The sequence below is a fragment of the Homalodisca vitripennis genome, chromosome 8, assembly GCF_021130785.1.
Source record: "Homalodisca vitripennis isolate AUS2020 chromosome 8, UT_GWSS_2.1, whole genome shotgun sequence".
NCBI lineage: Eukaryota > Metazoa > Arthropoda > Insecta > Hemiptera > Cicadellidae > Homalodisca > Homalodisca vitripennis.
The window spans coordinates 104,324,856-104,349,346 of record NC_060214.1 but is presented as its reverse complement, the minus strand read 5'-3'; the positions used below and the strand labels follow the sequence as shown (position 1 = coordinate 104,349,346).

Sequence of the window (24,491 nt, the reverse complement as noted above, 5' to 3'; positions counted from 1 at the left end):
CAGGTTTAGTGAGGAAAGTGGTCGTACCAGTGGATATGTTGTGCACACTTACCACAGTTGAGCTCGTCTGAGAAGTCCGGGCAGTCAGGAAAGTGGTCGCACCAGTGGTCGTTCGGTACACACTGACCACAGTTGATATCGTCGGGGAAACCAGGTTAGTGTGGAAAGTGGTCGTACCAGTGGATATTTTGTGCACACTGACCACAGTTGAGCTCGTCTGAGAAGTCCGGGCAGTCAGGAAAGTGGTCGCACCAGTGGTCGTTCGGTACACACTGACCACAGTTGATCTCGTCGGGGAAGCCAGGTTAGTGAGGAAAGTGGTCGTACCAGTGGATATTTGGTACACACTTGCCACAGTTGATCTCGTCGGGGAAGCCAGGTTAGTGAGGAAAGTGGTCGTACCAGGGGGATATTTTTGTGCACACTTACCACAGTTGAGCTCGTCTGAGAAGTCCGGGCAGTCAGGAAAGTGGTCGCACCAGTGGTCGTTCGGTACACACTGACCACAGTTGAGCTCGTCTGAGAAGTCCGGGCAGTCAGGAAAGTGGTCGCACCAGTGGTTGTTCGGTACACACTGACCACAGTTGATCTCGTCGGGGAAGCCAGGTTAGTGAGGAAAGTGGTCGTACCAGTGGATATTTGGTACACACACTTACCACAGTTTGATCTCGTCGGGGGAAGCCAGGTTAGTGAGGAAAGTGGTCGAACCAGTGGATATGTTGTGCACACTTACCACAGTTGAGCTCGTCTGAGAAGTCCGGGCAGTCAGGAAAGTGGTCGCACCAGTGGTCGTTCGGTACACACTGACCTCCGGATAGACATTTATGTTTTCCAGGTCCGCAGGGAAATCCCTCTAGAGAATGGATTGTTAAGTTAATAAAATCGCAATAAAAACACTATGAATATTTATATGTGCTCCAGGACTTAATTGGTTATTAGCAGTTACCTTCGGGACTGTCGTGCATTCTCGTAGGCTGTACATATGTATATGGGTTTTTATAGGTCCGAGTGAATTATATTTCCTACACCAATGTAGGTTTGTCTTCTTTCCACAATCAAAAAAATATTGTTAAAAATATATATTTATAGTTATTGTTATTCACCAAGGTTTGAGCATTTTTATGTAGCATCAACGATTTTGCTTTGTTTCCTCGATCAAGAAAATAAAGCATAATTCAACCATGAAACAACTGAGATGCGTATTATAATAGTTAACATTTATAGCGCAAATTATATAGTACCATTATGTTTATATCTGAATTAAATTAAATTACTGACAAACACTGTATAATTTAACTAACACTTTTGCAGTCAACATAGTTTGCAGAATAGATTAAATAAGAGTGGTTGTTACATAGTGGTTAAATTAATTAATTAAACGTATTATATTACTGTCTACAACAATATTTACGTAGAACATTAGTTCTAATTTCCGTGTAAAATTTCAGTCCAGTAGGTGCAGTAGGTTCTACGTGAGTAACACACACGTCAATACACACAAAGACACAATTAGACTTGTGTTTAAAGTATGGATATCTGCTTTACCTACCTCTTGTATACCAACAATAAACATATGTGTCAGCGCGAGATCTATTGTGTATTCCTCTCATCCCTCTTGTATGTTATCAGTGGTATGTAATCGGACATTAGTATGGAAGAGTGTTTCCAAAAAATACTGAGGACATCTATTTCAGATATATTTAATAATAAAAGGCTATCCGAAGATCAATCATCATCCTTATTATACCGATTGAGACGTTTTTTTCTTGGGTCTGTTCTGTATTTAAAAGAATTAATGCGGTCGATATGGAAAATGAAATATCAGTATACATAAATAAGAGCACATAATTTATACCTATGCATTTTATTAACTCAGTATCTGATCTTATAACCACATGTTTAATAAAACATTTTTGAAGTTGTATAACGTTGACAATATTAGCAGGACTTTTTCACTGTATTAGAGCAAAGTAGTGAATTGCTAATAATTTAAACCTGTTTTATAAAAATATATTTAATGTAAACAAATTCCTTCATCAGATTAAAGAATGAAATAAAATCTATAAAACTATTCTGAGACTTGAATGAATATGTTTTTATGCATAACGATCAAAATTAAGTACTCAATAATAGATCCAGGTTGTTGATATTTATTATGATACTTGTTTATTGTGGAAGAGATTAAATCTTGATGAGCTTTTTATACACTTGGGGCAGAAAACTTTCGCTATATATCAATCTAAGATTATAGAAAAAATCCAGAATTGTTATTTGTGGTCAATAGATTTTAAATTTTAAACAGTAACAAAATGGTGGGTCATTATGAAAACGACCGGTCATTGTTGTACTGTACTGAATAAATTGATGCAAAATATATATTATTATTTTTTTAGCACACATAATATGAATTTATAAACAAACTAGGAAGTACTTATAAAGCTAAAAGAAAAAAAAAGATTACAATACAAACAACATAATATTGACCAACTTTATTGCTAGTTTAAAATATGAGTTTATTACGCTAAAGAGCAGTGTTCATTATAAACACTACACATATTAGTGTATGTGTGGTCTCAACACGCTATATGAAAAATTCACTTACCACATTCCAGTTCGTCCGATTTGTCCAAACAGTCGAGGAAGAGATCACAACGGTTGACGGCACTCACACACTGACCGCTGGAACAGCGGAACTCACTCGCTTTGCATTCGGGAGCTGGAAATAGTGTAAATTACAAAGATTAAATGTAACGTTTTCAACCATATCCCTTATGAAGTTAAGTAAAAGTGAAAAATAGAACACAATAAAATTAAATTTTCTGGTAGACTAGTTTTGATCTGGTGTAATAGATCCGCTTAGCACTCTGAACCAGCTTATTGTTATAATGTCTTTGAAAGTGAAAGTTAACATGTTAAAATTAATTATGATTATAGTTTGATCACAAGTAATGATTGTTTATGAGCATTGTAGAAGCAATGTCATCACGTTGGTTATAAACGAGATTCTCTATTGTATATTGATTTCTTTAGTAGATAAATAATGAAGGGTTTTAGAAAGAATTATTGATGTACAATATTGTAAATTCATATCATATTGTCTGACCATAAGACCATACGTTTTATAGACCAACCACACTGACAATGATACTTCAGGGCTTGAGCCAGATCAATTGGCTAGGGCCTGTATTAAACTATTATGACGATTTTGTTTTAATATGTTTAATAATTAATAAAGTGATGTTGAACTTCGATAATTAATTTGTCGAATTTTACCGTAGGTCGACAATTATGTGTAGATATTACAAAAGCAAATACGTACTGTGTCCAATATACACATTAACTGGCTAGATAAACAATATTTGCCATATTTTTTTGTATAATATGAACCATGTTCCTTATAAAGTTAAGTATAAGTTTAAAAATAGGACACAATCAAATTAAATTGTCTGGTAGACTTGTATTAATATGGTGTAATAAATAGGCTTAGCACTCTGAACCAAATTATTGTTACAATATCTTTGACAGATCTGTTAAAATATATTATGACCGTAGTTTTGATCACAAGTAATGATTATTTATTTTTAATCAATATGGTTATAAACGAGATTTTATACTGCAAATTTATTTCTTTAGTGAAAAAATCATGAAAGATTTTAACACACATGTAAATGATGTACACGCTTGTAAATTCATATTGCCTGTCAAAAGTTTTTGAATGGACCAAAAAACTTACTACTGTAATTATATAATTAAAATATAAGAATATTGTATATCACTGTTATAACGATGTTTTCGAATATGTTTAAATAATAATAAAAGCGCTGTCACGCTGTTGAACTTTGATAATTAATTAGTCCAAATTTACCTTAGGTGTGCCTATGGTTGTATTTAATTTTACAGAGTACAATAGTAGTAATGTGTACGATTTACACATTTACTATAATTTGGTGAAAATTTGCCATAAACATTTTTTGTATGTGTATAAAATTGTTTAGGCAAGCAGTCCAATCAAAAAATCAATTGCATAACAGGTAAATGAGACACATCTTTTGAAGTATGGTGGCATCTCTTACCAGGACAGTCAAGTTCGTCGTCCCCATGTAAACAGTCCGGTTTGAAGTCACACCTTAGGTAATTCGGGAGGGTCCCTGTTGTCCTTGCATGTGAAGGTATCTCCAAAAGAGAAATCTTTTTCTTCTGTGAAAAACAAAAGAAAAAGAGAAAATATATATTATTTTTTTAAACAAAAGGACTGTTACATTAAACTGTTTCCCAATTGAATAATCACTAAATTAAACTAATAAATATTGTAATCTTACCACAACCGAACTCATCAGAGAGAGGAATAGGCCGTTCTGGCAGTCATCATTATTGTCCGTCGCAGAGGAATTCTGCCCTTATACAGCGTTCCTTGACGGGAAACCGAGTCTTGGGTCGAGGGAACGGTACACCCTAGTGTTGCCCCCCACCTCACACACACCACTATACCTAGAAGAAAAGGTGTGAAATCTCACACGTTGTGAATTTTACTAGTAAAGAACTACAACATGTATAATAAACCAGTAATAAAATGTAGATGTTTAGATTGTGGGCACTCATTACTTGAATTTTATTGCACTGCTAAACTAAACATTTGCATGTAGCAATAAAATTTAATTTCAATATAAATTAAAATTTTCTAAGTTATTCAACCATAAAATATATTTAAATATGCACATTTCTAATTTATCATGCATAATGATTGTATTAAACCTTCAGCTACCCTTACATTACCATTATTGAAAATATTCAAGCTATTCATTTACATATAAACCCTAATTATTTTCATCATAACCAAAGTCGGCAAAAGTGATCGATTTGAAAGAAATACGACAAGCATTTATAGTGCTCTACAAGCAATACATGCACTGTAAAGCATATACGACTTAATAAACTTTGTCACCAATCTCTAATGTTTTTTGTCGTTGGAACACCAATACATGAGCACTGTAAAGCACATTCGACAATACTGGCCAACAAACACGTATTTATATGTCCTAGTCCTAGCTGACCTGGGCTCCCTATCAGTTTATTGGTGTTTTTTTCTCCAGTACTTTCGCTATTCTTGGCCACATAAGTGGATGTAATTAATAAAGCAATGGTAGTTTTATCTCACTCATAAATTGCAAGTACTAAGAATTGTGTGTTTTTAATTAATTAAATTATTTTAAAACATTGGTCATTTAAAACCACTTCAACATGTTACCTCTGAAATAGAGGTTAAGAAATGAGTTTATTTTAAAGGATATCATATATTATAGACTAGGTTTCTATAAAATTTATTGGAGCAGAGCTTTACATAATCAGTCATAGCGCTTCAAAAATATAAAACTACTTACTCCATGAAATATAAAAGATTATATTATTTAAAAGTACCGAGGATAGATTTCTATAAATTTCAATTCCTAGAATATTATTTTCATTTATAAACATAAATCCTACACGTGGATAAATTTAATAAATTTCTTATTTTACTTAAATCTATAATGAACTTAGTACACTCTAGCCCCGAATTAAAGACCCCGCTTGATAGGTATTTGTTGGATTGTGAACGTTTTACTGTGGCACTAAAGCATTATGCAGTATATCACGTTGCTGATTGGTACACGATTACTTATAATATTACAGGACAAATATTATGAATTATATTTATTTGATATTACACATTAATGTGGCGCTTTAACTAAGAAAATGAAAAATGTAACGAGTGCTTGATCTTACAAACTTTAACAAAGTTCGTTTATACAGGGTGCCTCAAAATTACAGGACCAAACTTCACCAAATTTTTTAGGAGGTCAAACTGAACGAAAAATGTTATATAATGTATAGTTATAAAAACGGTTGGTTTTTCAAGTTATTTAAGTTTTAATATTTAAAATGGCCGCCATTTTGTAAATACACATAAGATTTAAAAAATATGTTTTTTTACAACTTATGTTCATGTTTATAATATTTATGCCAAGTTTCAACAACATCGGTAAAGCCGTATTAAAAATAAAATTAATTGTATTTAAAAAACAAAATTTTGTTACAAGTTAGTGTAAGTTGCATACAATCATGTTTATGTTTACTAAGACAAATTAATATTGGTTAAGTACTGATTACTATATACCTTTTTACAAAACTTTAATATACCAATTTCAAAGACCGAAAAATATAGGACTTACAACTTGTAACCTTTTCGTATAATGTTTTGTATTTTTTTTACTTTACTGTAAAAGACACTCGTAATAGATGGAGTAGAACCATAGACGTGTGTATACATTACATTAAGGAATTAACTTCCTGTGTTATATTGCAAAGTGAATGCAGTGTAATTACCGTAATTTCTATCAAATTGAAGAAATATAATGAGTTCTTGTTTGACATACAACTTCATATTTATTTCTAACTATTTCCAAAAACATTTTTCTGTACATAAACGAGAATATTTTTTATTATAAATGGTAGATGTTATATCCTACTTATATACTAACAAATAATTTAAAAATTTATTTCCTGGCATTACGCAATTTTTTTGTTCTAAAGATTTCTTATTTAGCCTATCTCAACCATGACACGTATATATCCACTTTTCTTCATTCACCTCGTGGACAGAATAGTGTTAGGTTTTGGATAAAGAGGAACATTTAAACGTTACACAGACGATAACAGAGGAAGAATTAATACAAAAACACGTAATAGACATTAGGGCCTAACTCACCATGCTTCAGTGTGTAATAGTCACTACAGCCGACCTCGTCTGCGCAGGTGACGTCACTACCGGGTGACGTGGAGGGGGGAGGAACACAGTCACACTGAGAGTCACACAAGTTGGCTCTCCGTATACAACGGCCGTTCGGGCACCGAAATTCATAGCTGGCGTTACACTCGTGACCTACACAGAATGGTAAGTATGTATAACTCCACCTAAATGACACCCAGAGCCAAACAAGGGAATATATGTTACAAAAAATAAAATAATCTTATAAATACGTAGACAATTCTTTTCTAGAAATGCAATTTTATAACTAAGTCACACATATATTTACTAATCAATAAATTATTTAATTATAAATATATATATATATATATATATATATATATATACATATATATACTTACACATATATACACACATAGATACCTTTAGTAAATTAGTGTACAAATATAATTGTTTTAAAAAAGGGCACTATATTTCGATAAAAACCGTCTTCAGGGGCATAAGTTGTATAAAAAATAAAGGAACATAATACAAACAAAACTAAATAAGTGTATTTATATATATTAAAGCCAATTTTATAAAAAAATTTAACTATCAAACTTGGATTTTAGACTAAAAAATTTGTATTGTTTGTACTACGATAATGGGAAATATCAAAATAAACTAATGTTAATTTAATTTAAATTGGTTGACTACACTTTTATATTCCTGATAAATTCTTTGTATACAGTGTTTTTGTTACACAAGCTATCATATATTATACTAAAGGATATTTTACTAATGGGTTTTTAAAAATCGTAGATTGTACAAGTTGTTTACTTAACTGTAACCTTCCGCAATAGAATAAATCGCATTAGAATTTCATTTTAAAATAATGCATGGTCGTTAAAAGCCTTCTTCATGGTAGTGTTGATATTGTACAGTCTGCAGAATAAATAAATATGGTCTAAGCTTGTGATTCCTAACCAAGTGTTGACGCGCCACACAAGCCTTTGTTAAGGAGGATTATCCTGAATTCATCGTGAAACTCAATTCAATCGCGAGCTTGGAGACGAGAGCGTTTTGTCAAACATCAAATGTAATGAGATCTCGTCTGAGAATCACTTCAACGATATGGGATTTTAGATAGGAAATACTCTGCTATAACTTAAAGTACATTTGGAACGTATTTTGCTTTGACTTTTTTATATCGTCTCTTTTTCTAAACCTTTTACCATGCAAACATATTTAGTTCTCCAATGTTTTTCCTGTTGATAATAGAGTGTCAGATTTATGAATACAAAGACACGACCACTACTATTAAAAGACTACAGTACACCACACCACGTTTTACTTAACTAGATTTGGAGAGGTCGTACGTCGTCTACAGAAGTAGGAGTCTGTATATACTCGTACATGTCGTAATAGCATATTATTGTATATAATTCGTTTGAAAAGTTATTAGTCGTATTTTTTCGTTACCATGATGTTTCTTCTAAGACCAATTAAACATCTTCGCTAAAGCTCAGTTGTTCTTGAAATGTTGTGCGGACGGACGAAACAGAAAGAAATACATGTGGAAAAGTTTGTCTTGCTTACGTCTAAGCAATTATATTTAATTAGGTTATTTTAAATAAGTTAAGTTTAAATTTGAAACTAAAATAATTTTTTGAACAGCCCATACTGAGAAATATAGAGTGCATATAATATACAACATTGTACAATGATAAAGCTGTACCACTTTAGACGGGAATCACAAAATCCCACATCTAATGTACAAAACAAATCAGGGTTGCATACTGCCAATTTAAACTTGAATCATTTGGAAATACCGTTAAAACTACACAACAAAGTCACTTATAAGGGTTGCAATAGCAGGATCTTATTCAGCTCAAAGTAATGTACACTGAGTTTCTTGGTAGTCAGAGTTAGTAGACATGAAATGTTGATATATATATAATATAGTAGATAGTAATGTGGCGTTTATAGATCACTTTTGGGACAGACAGATATTCAATGTAAAATACTGTTCAATGTACCGAACACGAATTGACATGCAAAATTACGTTAAGTAGAACATAAAACACAACATTCACGTTCATGTTACGTTCGTGTTCTCAAATATTACGTTTGGAACGTAACATAAAACGCAAAAAATCACGTTAATGTTATGTTCGTGTTGTCAAATTTTACGTTCAGAACGTAACATGAACGTGAATGTTGTGTTTTATGTTCTACTTAACGTAATTTTGCATGTCAATTCGTGTTCGGTACATTGAACAGTATTTTACATTGAATATCTGTCTGTCCCAAAAGTGGTCTAGAAACGCCACATTACTATCTATTTATAATATATATATATATATATATATATATATATATATATATATATATATATATATATATAATTACAACACATTTTTATAATCCTTGTGTAAAGGAATAATATAAATGATTGTTTATTACATTCACGATACAAATCTTGAAATCACGCTCATTTCTTTTAATGTACAGATTAATGAATTTGTATTTTTTTACTTAAATTAGTATACAAACTTTTGAGTACCTATTGTAATATTTTTACACATAAGTCCCACTACATACAACCATCATCAATGTTGCTGGTTATGAACGGTTGCTCGACAAATAAGACGTGGTAGTGCACCAACTAGGAACTGTATTTTTTCAATCAGCTGTTTTCAAAATAGATTCCGATCGTTAAAAACATCTCTTCCCATTTTCTTAGAAACGTTGCCATTAAAAGTAGTTTAGTAGCCGAGATAAATTTGTACAGTATAGGGATGTAACACAGTTTTTCTCGAATGTGATAGAAAAATTTCCCTTTCGAAAAAAGCAATCGTCACCACAGTAGTTCTTATATACCAAAATGGAAGAGTATCATTTAGTTTAAAAATATGAAACATTTTAGTTGTTAATATAGTCAATTTATTTATAGGAAATTTAAAACCCAATTTGTAATCATTCATAGCAAAGTGTAATGGATCAGAGTAGATATTTTGCAAAAAAACACGTGTTTTTCAAAATTTTTAAGAAGACAGCTGTTAAAAGTATTACTTCTATCTCTTTAAGTAAATCTTAGCCAAAAAAAGAGCCGTAGCGCAAAAATTAAAATACTTTTGGTCTTAAGAAATTTATATATTTAGTTTTTTACTAAACAAGGCTTTAAATTCGTGATATTTAAAGATGATGATAACAACTTAAATTACAGGCGAGTTAGAAAAAGTATATCAGTCCTAAGAATTAACATGATTATTACTCACGTTAAATTAAACAGATAACTTGATATAATTATGTCCATTATACGACGTGAAAGTGTTATAAAGTTTATAATTATAAAAATGTTTATGAGCGCTCATTTATAACAAAAATTGTTTGTTATTATTTTTTTTATAGAATGTTTATCAACAAAACGGTCATTAATCAGCTTAGTTCCTTAAACCAATGGTAAAACTCCCATGTGCGCTTACGTAAATTTTTACGCCATTGCATCTTCTCCCTAATAATGTTATAGTCTTGTCCTACCACTTACAATTGGTTTCGTCCAGGTGTGACGTCGCACATTCAGGCCACTGGTCACACCAGTAGTAGCGGTGGACTTTGCTTCCATCTCCACATTCCACGAAGTCACCTGTAAATAAATATTGTGATAATATGATCGGTTGGTGTCGTCCAGGTGTGACGTCGCACATTCAGGCCACTGGTCACACCAGTAGTAGCGGTGGACTTTGCTTCCGTCTCCACATTCCACGAAGTCACCTGTAAATAAATATTGTGATAATATGATCGGTTGGTGTCGTCCAGGTGTGACGTCGCACATTCAGGCCACTGGTCTCACCAGTAGTAGCGGTGGACTTTGCTTCCGTCTCCACATTCCACGAAGTCACCTGTAAATAAATATTGTGATAATATGATCGGTTGGTGTCGTCCAGGTGTGACGTCGCACATTCAGGCCACTGGTCACACCAGTAGTAGCGGTGGACTTTGCTTCCGTCTCCACATTCCACGAAGTCACCTGTAAATAAATATTGTGATAATATGATCGGTTTGGTGTCGTCCAGGTGTGACGTCGCACATTCAGGCCACTGGTCACACCAGTAGTAGCGGTGGACTTTGCTTCCATCTCCACATTCCACGAAGTCACCTGTAAATAAATATTGTGATAATATGATCGGTTGGTGTCGTCCAGGTTTGACGTTGCACATTCAGGCCAATGGTCACACCAGTAGTAGCGGTGGACTTTGCTTCCGTCTCCACATTCCACGAAGTCACCTGTAAAAGATATTGTGATAGTATGATCGGGTGGTGTCGTCCAGGTGTGACGTCATAATTATATATACGTCTTAAGAAATAGCATTCTGGTTCTTAGGAGATATATAGCATTTATATCCATTTTTGTGAAGAAATCTGGAAAATAAAAACCATATTTCCATCCGAACATCAATAGTTATCTCCTGTTCTAAAAGGGTCCAGTTTATCAAGTTTCAAATTCCATTACGTTTCTATCACACAGTCATTCTGACAGACTTACAGATGGACTGCAGTTTAATCTTTTCGACTTCAATTCTGTAATAGTCTTCATTGAACCAAGAGGATCGAAAGTATTAAATTTTAAAGTTTTGGGCCTTTTTAGCAACATTTATTACTCAGACGTACGAAAAATATCTCAAACTAGTGGGTCTTTAAATGGCACTACAATTATTGTTTTGTTTTTAATTATAGTGTCTTTTAGTGATTTGAAATGTTGATTAAACTACAGAAGCTGGAGCTTCCCAAATTTGTCGTGATTGAAAACTTACTTTGGTCTCAAATTCTTGTAATCCAACTCTCCAAACTTAGTGAGCGGCGAATTGTTTCATCCCTCTACAATTGGGGTTTGCCAATTCCTTTGTAACTTGTTTATTAAGTTATGTTCAACGCGCTTTAGGAAATTTAAAGTTTTAATTTTATAATAAATTTTGAAAATTAATATAATAGAGGTTAGAACAACAAAAATGACTAGAAATTACAATTATGATTTAATTTCGCCATTAGTAAAATTTGAAATGGATTGTAGTTTAAGTTTGTACTTTTGAATTAACTGTAAACTTAAGTTAAATAAAATTACTCTTCCAATCAAATAAAAGGAGCTTTAAGAGATAAAAGTTTGGAATAAAATATCCCTTTTGTTTCTTAACAGGCCTTACTGAGGATGCACTCAATATCTTAACGAATTATCAAGATTTTCTAATGACAGATAGCCAAACAGATATCATACAGAAGATACATTTATACACTCCCTGGTAGACAATGATAAAACAGTGTTCATCTACTGATTGACTTCGATTACGCTAAGCAAAACTCCGTTGTTAGAAAGGCAAAATCATAGAGCTCGTTCTTTTTTATGTAGGAATAGAAATTCATGTACAATGAAAAGTCTAGAGAAGAAAACTTTCTCTATGTATCTTTTCACATGATACAATGACGTGTTTATAATTCATTTAGGTTTCAAAACAATGGTTATGTAACAAAGGTTCCAGTGAGGTAGGGAGAATAATGCAACGCAAGAGCGTGCTGCAATTACATTCTGTCACTCACTTTTTACATTAATATTCTATTAATTTTTCTGTGTGCACTGCAAGAGTAAGCAGCATGTTATATAATTATATGATATGTTTAAATATTATATGATACAATCAGCTTGTTAAACATTTTATTTATTCTTCTTTTTCTGGTTCCCATAATGGTTACCTATAGAAAAAGAATATTAGCTAACACACAGTCAAACACCATGGAGTGACCTCACCTTTAATGAACTAAGTGTTGCCTATATAGAAGTAAAGCTAAATTTCAAGTTTATGGGGCAATTTATTTTCGAGGTATATTGTAGAAAGACTGACACATCGAAAAGAACACGGATATAAATTAAATATTTTAGCTCCTGCAGTGATAGGCTTCACCAACACTTAGCCCAACACTTAACCAAAAATTCTTATTTAAAAATTACAATAATATAATACATGGGTTTTTATGATAATCATAGAACGAAATATTAATGTAACTACTTTAACTTCTCCATAAGTCATGAACTAATTCAATAGGAAGGAGTTCATTAGAAGACTGTCGTCATTTCATTCAGCTTCATTAAAGATTTATCTCTGACCTACATCACTCTATATTTTTAAAATGAGCAGTGTGATTTCTATAATAAAACACCTATAACAAGTCTAAAATTTATTTTGTTTTTTAAAGGAATTTAGTTGCATTTAAGCATCGAATATTTGTACGAATGGAACTTAAACCATTAAAATTCATTGTGGACTTGGTCTATAAAGAGTTATAGAAGATTATAGTTTCGCAAAGTGATGGTGGTGATTCTAGTGATAATGATCTAGAATTTCATGAGTTAGTAACACATCATGTCTGAATATAAAAGTTATATTGTACGTATTGTCCCAGACAGTACATGCTTTGTGGGGTTTACAGTATAATTCTTTGGAAGATACAATTATGAATACTCATTGTCAGTCGTTTGATACTATATATTTATTTTATACGAATTTATATTATCATAGCATAGAAGGATCATGAGTACAAATTTCTGAGGGAGCCACATGTACCTATAAAGATCTGGATAATAAACACAGATATACGGAATGTGCAGAAACAAATAGCTCTAATTCACCGAAATTGCGATTTTTTTAAAGCTATTAAATATACAGCAATGACATTGGAAATTCAGATTTATAACTTGAAAACTTGTTTTTGTAATATATGATTTCTTGTATCACTAGTTGAAAGCAAATGTACAAAAACTGTGGTTTTTCATGATTTATTACTTGGATACAAACGTTCCGCTGTAAAATTAAAAATGACTTACTTTCTGAGCAGTTTGATTCGTCAGAGAGGTCCTGGCAGTCAGGATGACCGTCACACAGCTCTCCTGGTCGTATACACTCGCCATTGTCGCACCTGAATTCCTTGTTCCAGCAGGGCCTATGGGCTGAACAAGGATAAAGAATCTTCAGATTTACATATTGTTTCACAACATTTTAAATTTTCCATTAACCCATATTGCAATGTCCGTGTGACTAGATTGTCGAATGCAAGGAAGAATACGGAAATAATGTTGAAATAATGTATTAATTGCCCTATTACAGAAATTAGGAAATGAACGATAAAACGGTCTGACGATAACATTATTGAAACAGTGCTGAAATCAAGAGTGCCTCAAGTGTCTCTATACAGGGCTGATCAGCAACGTAGGAGAGAAACAGTGGGGATGGAGGCGTCTCTTCTGTCAAGTACTGAGAACCTGAGTATACCTTCTGGAGTGGAATTAGCTGTCCCTCATGTTCTCGCTCCATACTATTTATGCAGTATAAATATATTTATATTAAATTTTCAAGAGGGGTGTTGCATGAATGCAGCAAAATTATATGGATTTCATTAGAACACAAATTTTTTATAATTATGTAAATATTTATCGGAAGTTAATAATGTCTTATAATTTTAGTTAAACATTTCAGTAGTTCAGTTAGTATACTTAAACTATATTTTAAAGTACATACTAATCATAAAAGTCAAGAGTAAGTCCTTGTAACAAAACATTATCGGTAGCCTTTTCGTACGCAAGTTAACGGCTGTTTCGTATTTTTGCGATTTGATCTGCTTGCTACTAAGTTTTGTGTATTAAAAAGAGGTCCTTTTGTATTATTCGGATTCAACTGTTTTTGGAAGAAGTTTTCTTACTGGACACATACAAAAACTACATTATTAGAAAGACCAAACTTTATCGGATTTACTGTGAAAATTAAATGTCATAATGACAATCGGTTCTTGTCTTCAGTCTCCCAACAGAGAGTGATATCTGGAGGGGAGGCCACTCTGCCCCTTCCTACCATATTTTTTCGCCTCTATAAGTATAATGTAAAATGTTAACGAGTGCTCATGTGGTTCGAGCTTGAATCTTGAAAATATTTCCAGGATGTTTTGCTATCTACTCCAGAAAACCGGAATAATGGCCAAGGTTAATTTTGATCGGTACTTTCCGATCTCAGATCTCGTTTCCAGATTGTCCAACGTGATCTCACGTCGGAAAAATTACCTTAAAAGCTAAAGGTAGTCAGCAATATTTTATATATACTTAAGAAAGGTTTTAAGTAAAACTGCACAAATATTCACCTACCCACACCTGCGTTAATGAATATTAAATCTAGTTCAAGTATTTATTGCATTCATGGCCATTCTTTTTTTGTTTTCCTATTTTTCTTTCAAAATTAGATTGCGGGGATATCAATATGTGCAACTAACTCTGCACTTTACTGAGGTTTTTAAATAATACTTCTTTTAATGGTCGTTATCAACTGAGAACAGCGTTTTTTCTTTTTGATCCTAACCAAAGAGTTTTTTATCTGTATGACAAGGCTAAAAAGGTTTTTAAATAAGTTTACTTTCCATCAAAAGACAATTTAAAATCTATTATATTCAAATTTTTTGTGTTAAGAAATTGTCAACAGAACATAAAATGGGTGTTTAAATTTTATACATAACATATACATGATCCTTAACTGAATTTCTCAGTTATATTACTACCAATTACATTAGAAAATTTTACTGATCGAGAAATAATATATATATATATACCGTCATTTTATATTTGTTAAACTGTCATGTTAAACGGTATTGTTACTGTTTATTGCAATATTCGTTTTGCACCACCTCAGATTTTTCTAGTGCCCTTAGAGGTATCTATAAAGTATAAATAATACTACATGAACAATGTAATTTCCATATGTTTAATGATAACTATTAAATAAACCTTTTTGCAGCATACGTTCTATATAATTTAAATGTTTTTAAATGTGTTTGGAGGTGCATTTTATATCAACCTTCAATAAAATTAATTTTAAACTAATGTGTATTTTTTAACAGTATAACCTTAATACACAACAGTATTCGTAATAGACAATAGAATCAGAACCGTTCCGAACTCCCATACCGAATCGTAGATGTTCGGGGTTTGTCTGTGGTAGTTAAAACTGCTCGGCTCTCCACTCTTTTCTTTCTCAACGAGGTCGCTGATCAGCCGTGTTTAGAGACTCCTGAGGTGCTTGTGAATGAAATCAATTGTTCTTATTGATTTACAATAACACCTGTTGATGTTCGTTTATTTCTCGTATATTGAGATTATTAATTTGTGATTCATGTAAATCTAGTAAAAGTGTAAACCGTTGGGTGCAGAAAGGAAATTTTAAAGCACTAAACGCCATCGCAGTATTTCTGAGCGGCCTTTTCCTGTATTATAGTGCACCAACATTATTTTCGATTCAGAGACTTACTATTATGAACCGAATTTTTCGGAGCAGTTTGATTAGTTTGTGTTGTTTGTCAATTTGAATCCTGTGATGATGGCAACACTGCAACATGTAATCAGTGTTGTCATGTGTGGTTGGCCAGTAATCACTAAGTTCCTCTTACATGGAGCTGTTGATGTACTGTAGTGCAGTGATTGCTCATTAGAGAATCCATTTTCCTGTTAAAAACCAAACACTTTCGAATGGTACATGTTATTATTTTCTATATTCCTTACTTTACTGGCTGAATGCTAATCTTGTTATAAACAATATACCAATATTTATAGTTACTTCTTAAGATGAATCTGGTCTAAATAACAAATAATAACGAAAACCTAGGTGTTTTAAGATAGCTAATACGAAGTAAACAAGTCAGGACAGATAACAGCTGAGGAATTTGAACGTAATGTTTGCGCTAGAGAAGTTCAATACTAACAAAGAACACACTTCAGTTAAAGCTTTTGTGCTTTATATTTTAATTCCAACATTTCAAAGGAAGTTGCAATTTTCAATTATGAATCATCATGTAGCTCCCATTTAGGGAAAAGAAAGTTATATTCATTCATTTACGCCATCGGCAAATATATTTTAACGCATTAAATGCAAAATATAACTTACTATCCATAAATAGGTTATATATTTCATTAAAGCATACTGAGTAATAATAACGATTCCAAAAAATAATAACCAGATATTAAAACATACGTTTTGATATAACTAAGGCTCAAGAAAATAAATACCATTTATAATAAATAAATAAATCTATATATTTATGGATTGATTGCAAAAATATTAAAGTTTAATTAAGTAGACAACAGAGAAACAGAGCGGGAATACGTGCGCGCGCGCGAGCGCGTGAGTGTACGTATGTGTTTTATTATTGTTTTTACTATCATCCAATACAATCTAGTTATAATTCTCTGAAAATATAAAATTGTATCTTATTATATACTCAAATAAGGTATAGTAATTTTCATTCATAACAGAAAAGCTTCAAAGGAAACTTGAATGGAGCAAGTTAGGTTCTTTGCAAGGCAAACGTTATATGCCATATCATATGAATATAAAAGCGTAATTGAACATAAGCACCATGTTACCTCTTGACAAAATGTACATACTTAAAAAGGATATGAACATGATATTTAACTTCAAAGTACGTTATTATAAACCTGTAGTCCAATCCTGTGTGTATACTTCAAAGAATATTCCTGCATGCCCTTCATACTTAGCTTATTTTTACATGGTAGGCTTGCTCTAGACTTAATAATGGTATAAGTAAAAATAACAATAAATACTATTTGTCCTCTTTTTTAAGAGGTACACGTTCCGAGTAGGTTTACTAAATTTGCAAATTGAAAATGCTATGGAGTGTAACTATAGGTATTTTTTAAAGATGCAAAGAATATATGCTTACGACAATAAACCACGTAAAGAGCTCTCATAACACTTTAAGACAAAGAATAGATTTATTATTTTTGTAAATGCCAAGGAAAATAACGGTACATTGCCCTTTAAGAGTGTTCTACACCACGCGTCGTGTAACAGATTTCAAAGGGTTAAATGCAAAATAATAAGTCTACAGCGTATTTTATTCTTGCTATGTCCTGTATGTCCACGCATCATACAGGAAATAAATGTTTTATCCCCTAGAGATAAGGGGAATCATCTCAGCCTACCGAGGGATAAGTCTTTCTAACTGGCATGGTTTGACTTGCGCCATCATGGAACTCATTATTTCTATATACAAAATAAAGTTGCTTTCCCAATTTAAATTCTGCAAATTATTATCTCCAGATATATTTCTACTGCATATATTCACATTTTGGTTATCGAATAATTTTTCGAAGCAGTATTTAAGCCATAACATTCCGGTGAAGGAGGAAGGTTACTGGAATAAAAGTTCGCGCAGAAATATAATCTTCTACAGACATTTAACATTTACTTGTACTCTTTTACTTGTAACATTTATGCCGTACTATTTTGTTTTTGGTTTTCTTGTGTGAATAAGCTGTATGTGGTAATATGTCACATCAGTCATAACGTACCCAGCTTGTTTTAACATTTATGTATCCTGCTATTTTCTTGTTGTTACTATAAATACCCATAAAATCAATTTAAATTATTAACTAACACTCACCTACATCTCATGAAGTAACCTGTACAATTATTAACTCGGTGTTGCGTAATCAGAAATGAAACTTTGTGTAACACGTCAAGTCTATAGGTCAGTTCGAATATGGATGAATTCTGCTGACTTTTTATGGATAAAGATGGAACTAGGGATACCTTTCTAGGAAATTGAAGTGAACGTTTTAGGCACTTTTACAAATTTTCACAATTCCACAAAATGGGATTTTGGGGAAACGGCTCAAAACTTTATATATATAAAACACCATACCATGTAATATGTGTTGTGCGGTTGTGGGTGGTATATATATACCATATATGACCCATTCTATTTCCTAGAAAGGTGTCCCGAGATCCATCCCTCAATCTCTATCCATCAACAACTACACATAGTGTATCTATACTTTTAGCTAACACTGTATGTAAGGCAATAATTAGTATTTTACTAACGGCAATTGATTTCGTCAGAGCCGTCACCACAGTGGTCGATGAAGTCGCAGACAGAGTGAAGTGGCACACAGAAGTGGTTGTTGCAGTTGAAGTGTGTCGGTGGACACTTATATGTATCTGAAACACAATATTGCTTGTAGGATAAATAACATATTCTACATAATATTTTTGCTTGCTCGATACAGATACATTATGTGAGAAATAAACACAAATTGATTTTAAGAAACATAACACAGGCCATACACAAATACTGAAGCCACATACGCTGTCCAAATCGGTCCGTAGAACCAGTCAGTTTAGATTTCCTAGAACATTTTATCAGCACATGTGTACTTCTAAACATATTATGGAATATAGACTGTTGCATGGACTTCACCGTATGTAAGTTGATGTTTGGACGACAATAGATAAGTGCATAGTGTTCCTTTACGTTATCGAACCAGTATTCTATCAATATTACTAGTGACATGATGAGTGTCATTATGTCCGTTTTATCTTGTTCAAACAATTGTTATCAATTCTTTAAGCAATTGGTTTTTGAAGTTAACTGAAATAAGGATAGTAAATGTCTACCCGTTGCATTCAATCTTTATATATGATGTAGCTGCGGTGTATATTCCATAAAAGGCTAAACAGAAACCTCGAAAGCGCTAGTTTAAAAGTTTGCTTCTAGGAAAGGATTTGGATCATATTCAAATATGACCGTAGTGTTACATAGCATAGAGAAAAACAGCAGGTCAGATATGAGGAAAATGTTGTAAAATTCAGAAGTAGATTAGAGACAACTAATTAAATTAGTAAGATATCATTTATCCAGAAAAGAGTTAAAAGAAGCCTTACTAACTCTTTTTTTATATATTATTGTAATCCTTCAATAATATCTTCCTCCAAAGGCGCTTATGATGGTTCACTTAAAATCTCTCAAAGGCGATAAATTCATTAAACACCATTGTTTAGAATGTTTTCAATCTACAACCATCAATTCATTTCATTATTTTAATTTTACACAATATTATCTTTTAGCATTTATTCAATAGCAGTTGCTCGTGCATAATGCAATTTGCGCATAAAAACAGCAAACTAACTCCAACCTCAGGGAATACAATATACAATGAGAAGTAATCCCGCTGTCATAGCAACACGTGAAGTGAAATGAGTGAGCCTGTTGTTGTCACCACAAGCCAAGATTATACCGTTTGTTGTCTCGTGGTTAGCGCATGTGTTGTATTTCCACAGTATAGATAGAAATACTAAAATTTCCTTCAAATGAAAGCTTAGTGTGGAGATAGAGTAGAACGATGAATTTCTCAATATTTTCTTTTAGTAAAAAAATAATCACAATAAACATGGAAAGAAATCTCATAAACCAACAATTTTAGTGCTCAAAGAAACAGAAACCATTTGCAATATTTTAACCATTATTTGAAAAAATTAAAACTTTATTACTTAAAAAATTTGTATTCTTTACTCAGTAAGACGTTTAATGCTAAGATGTGATGTTTAAAACAAGTTGAAAACATTTTACACGAATAAGTTGAGTGCATGCAAATACGATTTTAGTACTATACTAATATTTACCGATATACAAATACTATTACTAATATTTTAGTAATATACTAAGCGATGTATAACTTATACTAAACATTTAAAAGGGAGAAGGCTCCAAAAACTTACTACAATCCTCTTCATCCTCGCCATGAAAGCAGTCCAGATGCCTGTCGCAGCGTTTGACCAGGGCCACACAACTGTTGCCACAACTGAATTCATTCGCTAAACAACCTACCAAAGCACAGAACAATCTATTAGAAAACTTATTGCTTAGTCGCACATATACTGCACTTCACAGTTGATGGTAATATCTTGGCATGCCTGAGAGTTATATATAAAAAAAGACAGCCGTACAGTAAAACCTGTCGTATCCGGTCCTGCGATAATCGATACCTTCAATATCCGGCCTCATGACAAAGACTAAACACGTTTTGTTACGTTATATTTGCGAACTAGGAATGCCTCATGGGCAGGCTCGATTCATTTCTCCTACCCTTTGGCCAATGCTGCAGGAAAGCGAGATAGGAGAGATCAGGTATTATAATGTAATGAAATGCTCTTTTTATTTAAATAAATTTAAAAAATTTTACAGGAAACTGTTTTAGAGCAGTATTCAACGTTTTGGTAGTTACGTAGAATTTCAAAAAGTGGACGACGACATCGGTTGTGAATTTGCTTTAAATTGCTTCATATCACATTTCTATATCCGGCTTTAACAATATCCAACCTGCCCTGCCTTCTTATTACGCTGGATATAACAAGTTTTACTGCAGTATCATATGTGATATTTATGCATATTAATATGTGATATTAATTCCCAATATAATTGTTGATTGTTACATAATTTGAAGATAAAATAAATCTAATAGTGGCTTTAAAATTTACATAACATCGAGAAATACATTTGTGAACTCCTCATTTGGTTAAATTAGGTACCTGATGCATGATATGTGAATAATTAACTTAATAAATATTATAGGACCCTATCTTATTACATAACAATATTTTCAATAGGAAAGCTACGAACTTCAATTTTGGAGTTCCTATATAATGATTTAAAATAGTTACCGTGTTACTGAAAATCGTAGGAGCTATTAAAAAATACACGGAATGTGACATAGAAGTCGAGAAAATATGGGGGTATGCGATAGCTATATTATAGTTACAAAAATACCTTATAATTATTATGTATTTTATAATAGATTGACATGTAGAAATTAGACTTTAAAACTCACCACATTGCTGGACAGTCTCATCCTGACCACTTGGACAGTCCGGGATGCCGTTACACAAGGAGTGCAGGCCAACACAGATATGATCTCCTTCACACTCGAACGCTGGTGTGGAGTCGTTACATCCTGAGCCAACGATGGGAGCCACTGCAACATGGGGTATCATGAAACTCTTCAAATTTGCAGTCAAAAAGATGACAAACAAATCAGTTTACTGCATATTTTGCTACTTGCAGAGTTGGTGATACATATGAGTTGACATTTCTTTTTATTTCAAAAATGTGATATTATCATTGTATTGCAATAGTTCATTTAATTGAATACAACTAAAATGTTTGCATCCATTCCTTCCAGTACCTCATTTAGACGGAAACAATTGTACATAAATTTATTGTCGAACCAGTTCTCATTCATTGCACAATTTTTCACCTCCAGCTTCGGTGTGTCAATCATGTGGTCTTCCAGTTGTGTGCCTTAGGTGTGATCTGTAACTCCCACGTGATTTCAATTTGTCTTGAAGATTTGTTTACCACATATACAGGCAGGGATGTGTTAACAGACTGAGAGTTTTGAAAGTTGGCTTTGTACGATATATGTGGTAAATAGACTCTCTTCAGTACTATTTGGTTAATTATTCTGACAGTTTTTTGTTTTTATGGTTGAAAATTCCCAAAACGTATGTGTTTGAATACCCTCCCTAGAAGATAACACCATATGAAAGATGTGAAGGTATAATTCCGTAGTATGCTGTAAACAGTGCCTAAATTGGGAAATATTGTGAATGTTCCTTTACAAAATGAGAAAGGCTAGCACACACTTTTTCGACTTAACAATCCAATTTAAACATTTTATCGAAGTGTATATCGGGGAAATTAGTCGTGTTGACTTCAAAAATCTTGTCATCATCTAACATGACTACTGGACTGATATGTAGATCTTTTTGCCATTGAGAAAATGTAATAAAAGTGAATATTGTAGGATTCTTTTAGTATGAGGTTAGAAAAGTGCTAGATTTCACAAGTGAGCTCATTGAATGTCACGATTTCGAGTTTACTCTGTAAAAAGTTCTTGAGGAAAAGAGTAATATCATTTGCATACTGGACAAGCTGTCCACCATGTATCGATGAGCAAACATCATTGATGTAGACCGAGAAAAGCAGCCGACTTTTCATGGATCCATTAGCTACAGAAAAAATTAAAACTAGGACTAAAAGAATAAAGAATAAAATGTTTAACTCAATAATTTATTTTCGTTTATTTTTAGCTTAATTTTACCTTTCTAGGTATATTTCTGGCTGTAACTCCAAAAACAAGAGTGTGATAAACGTATAGGACTCAATATTTATTTCAAAAAACCTTAACTAAAATTTTTTGTCAGCCTTTGATTGTTTACTTAAATAAACTGAAATTGTTCGTATTTCGTGGACAGAAATGTTGCACAATCAGTACATCATCACATATCTAAACATAAATTTATATCAATTAAGTCACTAAATGAATAGATCAATCAATCGATCAATGAAAGGTTATTGTATCTCAAGAAATATCCATTACAATACATATAAGCTATGTAAAATGTTGTTAGATGTGATGTGCAAATCTTATTGATGATTAACCTTGAATGTTAGATTTTTCTACCTAAAGGATAAAAAAGGTACCCTTTCTTAAAGGAGATTTTCACAGTTATGTAACAATAATCACAAATATTTCAAGTCTTTATCTTTTTAAATCAGCCTTTGTCATTATTTTTTCCGTAATGACTAAGACTGATCGCGGTGTACGATGTTTATAACTTTGTTCCTTTAATAATATGTAGTTAGCGTGTACTCTCTTAAATAACTAACTAGCCACGCAAAGACAGCAGGTGACATATATCTTCTCATATCTGTCCTTCTCTTTCACTGGTAAGAGAAATCACGCAATATGTGTGGCTTACTGTCTACTCTCACCTCGCTTTGTCTTACTCTCTACTCTCTCTTTGTGTGGTCGGTAATAGTAGTACATGTTGACGTAGTCCATGATCCACCTTAGTTGTTGGGAGTTCCCCGGCTTAACACGTTCACGATGACGTGTGCCATATTTTTTGTCATAACAATTTCTGTCGTGTACCAGATCAGGAGGTACACAACGGGAATTCGTGAAGCACATCGTGCGCTATTCATTTCATAATTTAATTTTTATTGTTTCCATATCTTGACGGTTTGTTAAATTTGCTCCCATGCTTTCATAAATACCTTAGACTATCGTGTGCCCCATCGAACGCACCATTGCTTAATTTTTAGGTACTCCTTGGGGTACAATAAGTAAAATCGATAAAACATATTGAAATAGTTCTTTGTGCGGAATTGCAGTCTACATACATTTCTCATCATACTTAGACGTTTATCGTAAACACCCAGTTAACGGTTTTTCGATTATTATTGAAAAATTTTACGGTAAATAAAAAAGTCCAGGGAGTAATAAAGCTCTTTCTACGAAGGTTGATTAAAGGATGTATTCGCTACTCTAAATCCAGTTTTATTCAAAAACAATATTTTGGAAATGGGTTTGGTTGATTTAGAATACCATAAAAACATCAAGGAAAGTCTTATCTTTAATACGGTAACTAAAACCGTAACTAATAAAGTATTTCAGATTACCTTGTAACTGCGTGTTTCCCAAAACTACAAGTGTTGAGATCATTGTGATGCTGACTCCCAGCTGGTGATCCATGTATCCACGTATCCTGTAACACAAAGAAAGAAGGTCGACATTTCTTTACAATTTCCTTAATGCCTATTGTAATAATTTAGTTTTTAATTGCTTTATATAGTCTTTCAACTATTGCTTGCGTTTCTAAATAACAGTAATATTAATATTTAAATCACTTTATAACTTTAAAAATATTAAATTTAGTAAACTTTTAAGTAAAACTACAATGTGTTATATACATATAAATAAATGTCAGCCATCAGAGTTGACAATCAACATTTATTGTAACACTCCGTCTGGAATTTGTACTGGCACTTGTCTGGAATGAATCACTGACTGACTTTAATACCACTCAGTCTTTAAAAGCAT

At 32.7% G+C, this 24,491-nt stretch overlaps 1 pseudogene; it reads right to left on the bottom strand.

Annotated features, from left to right (window-relative positions):
- LOC124368299 overlaps window positions 1-23,579 on the bottom strand; it is a 64,801-nt pseudogene extending 41,222 nt beyond the window's left edge.
- Between the last annotated feature and the right edge of the window lie 912 nt (window positions 23,580-24,491).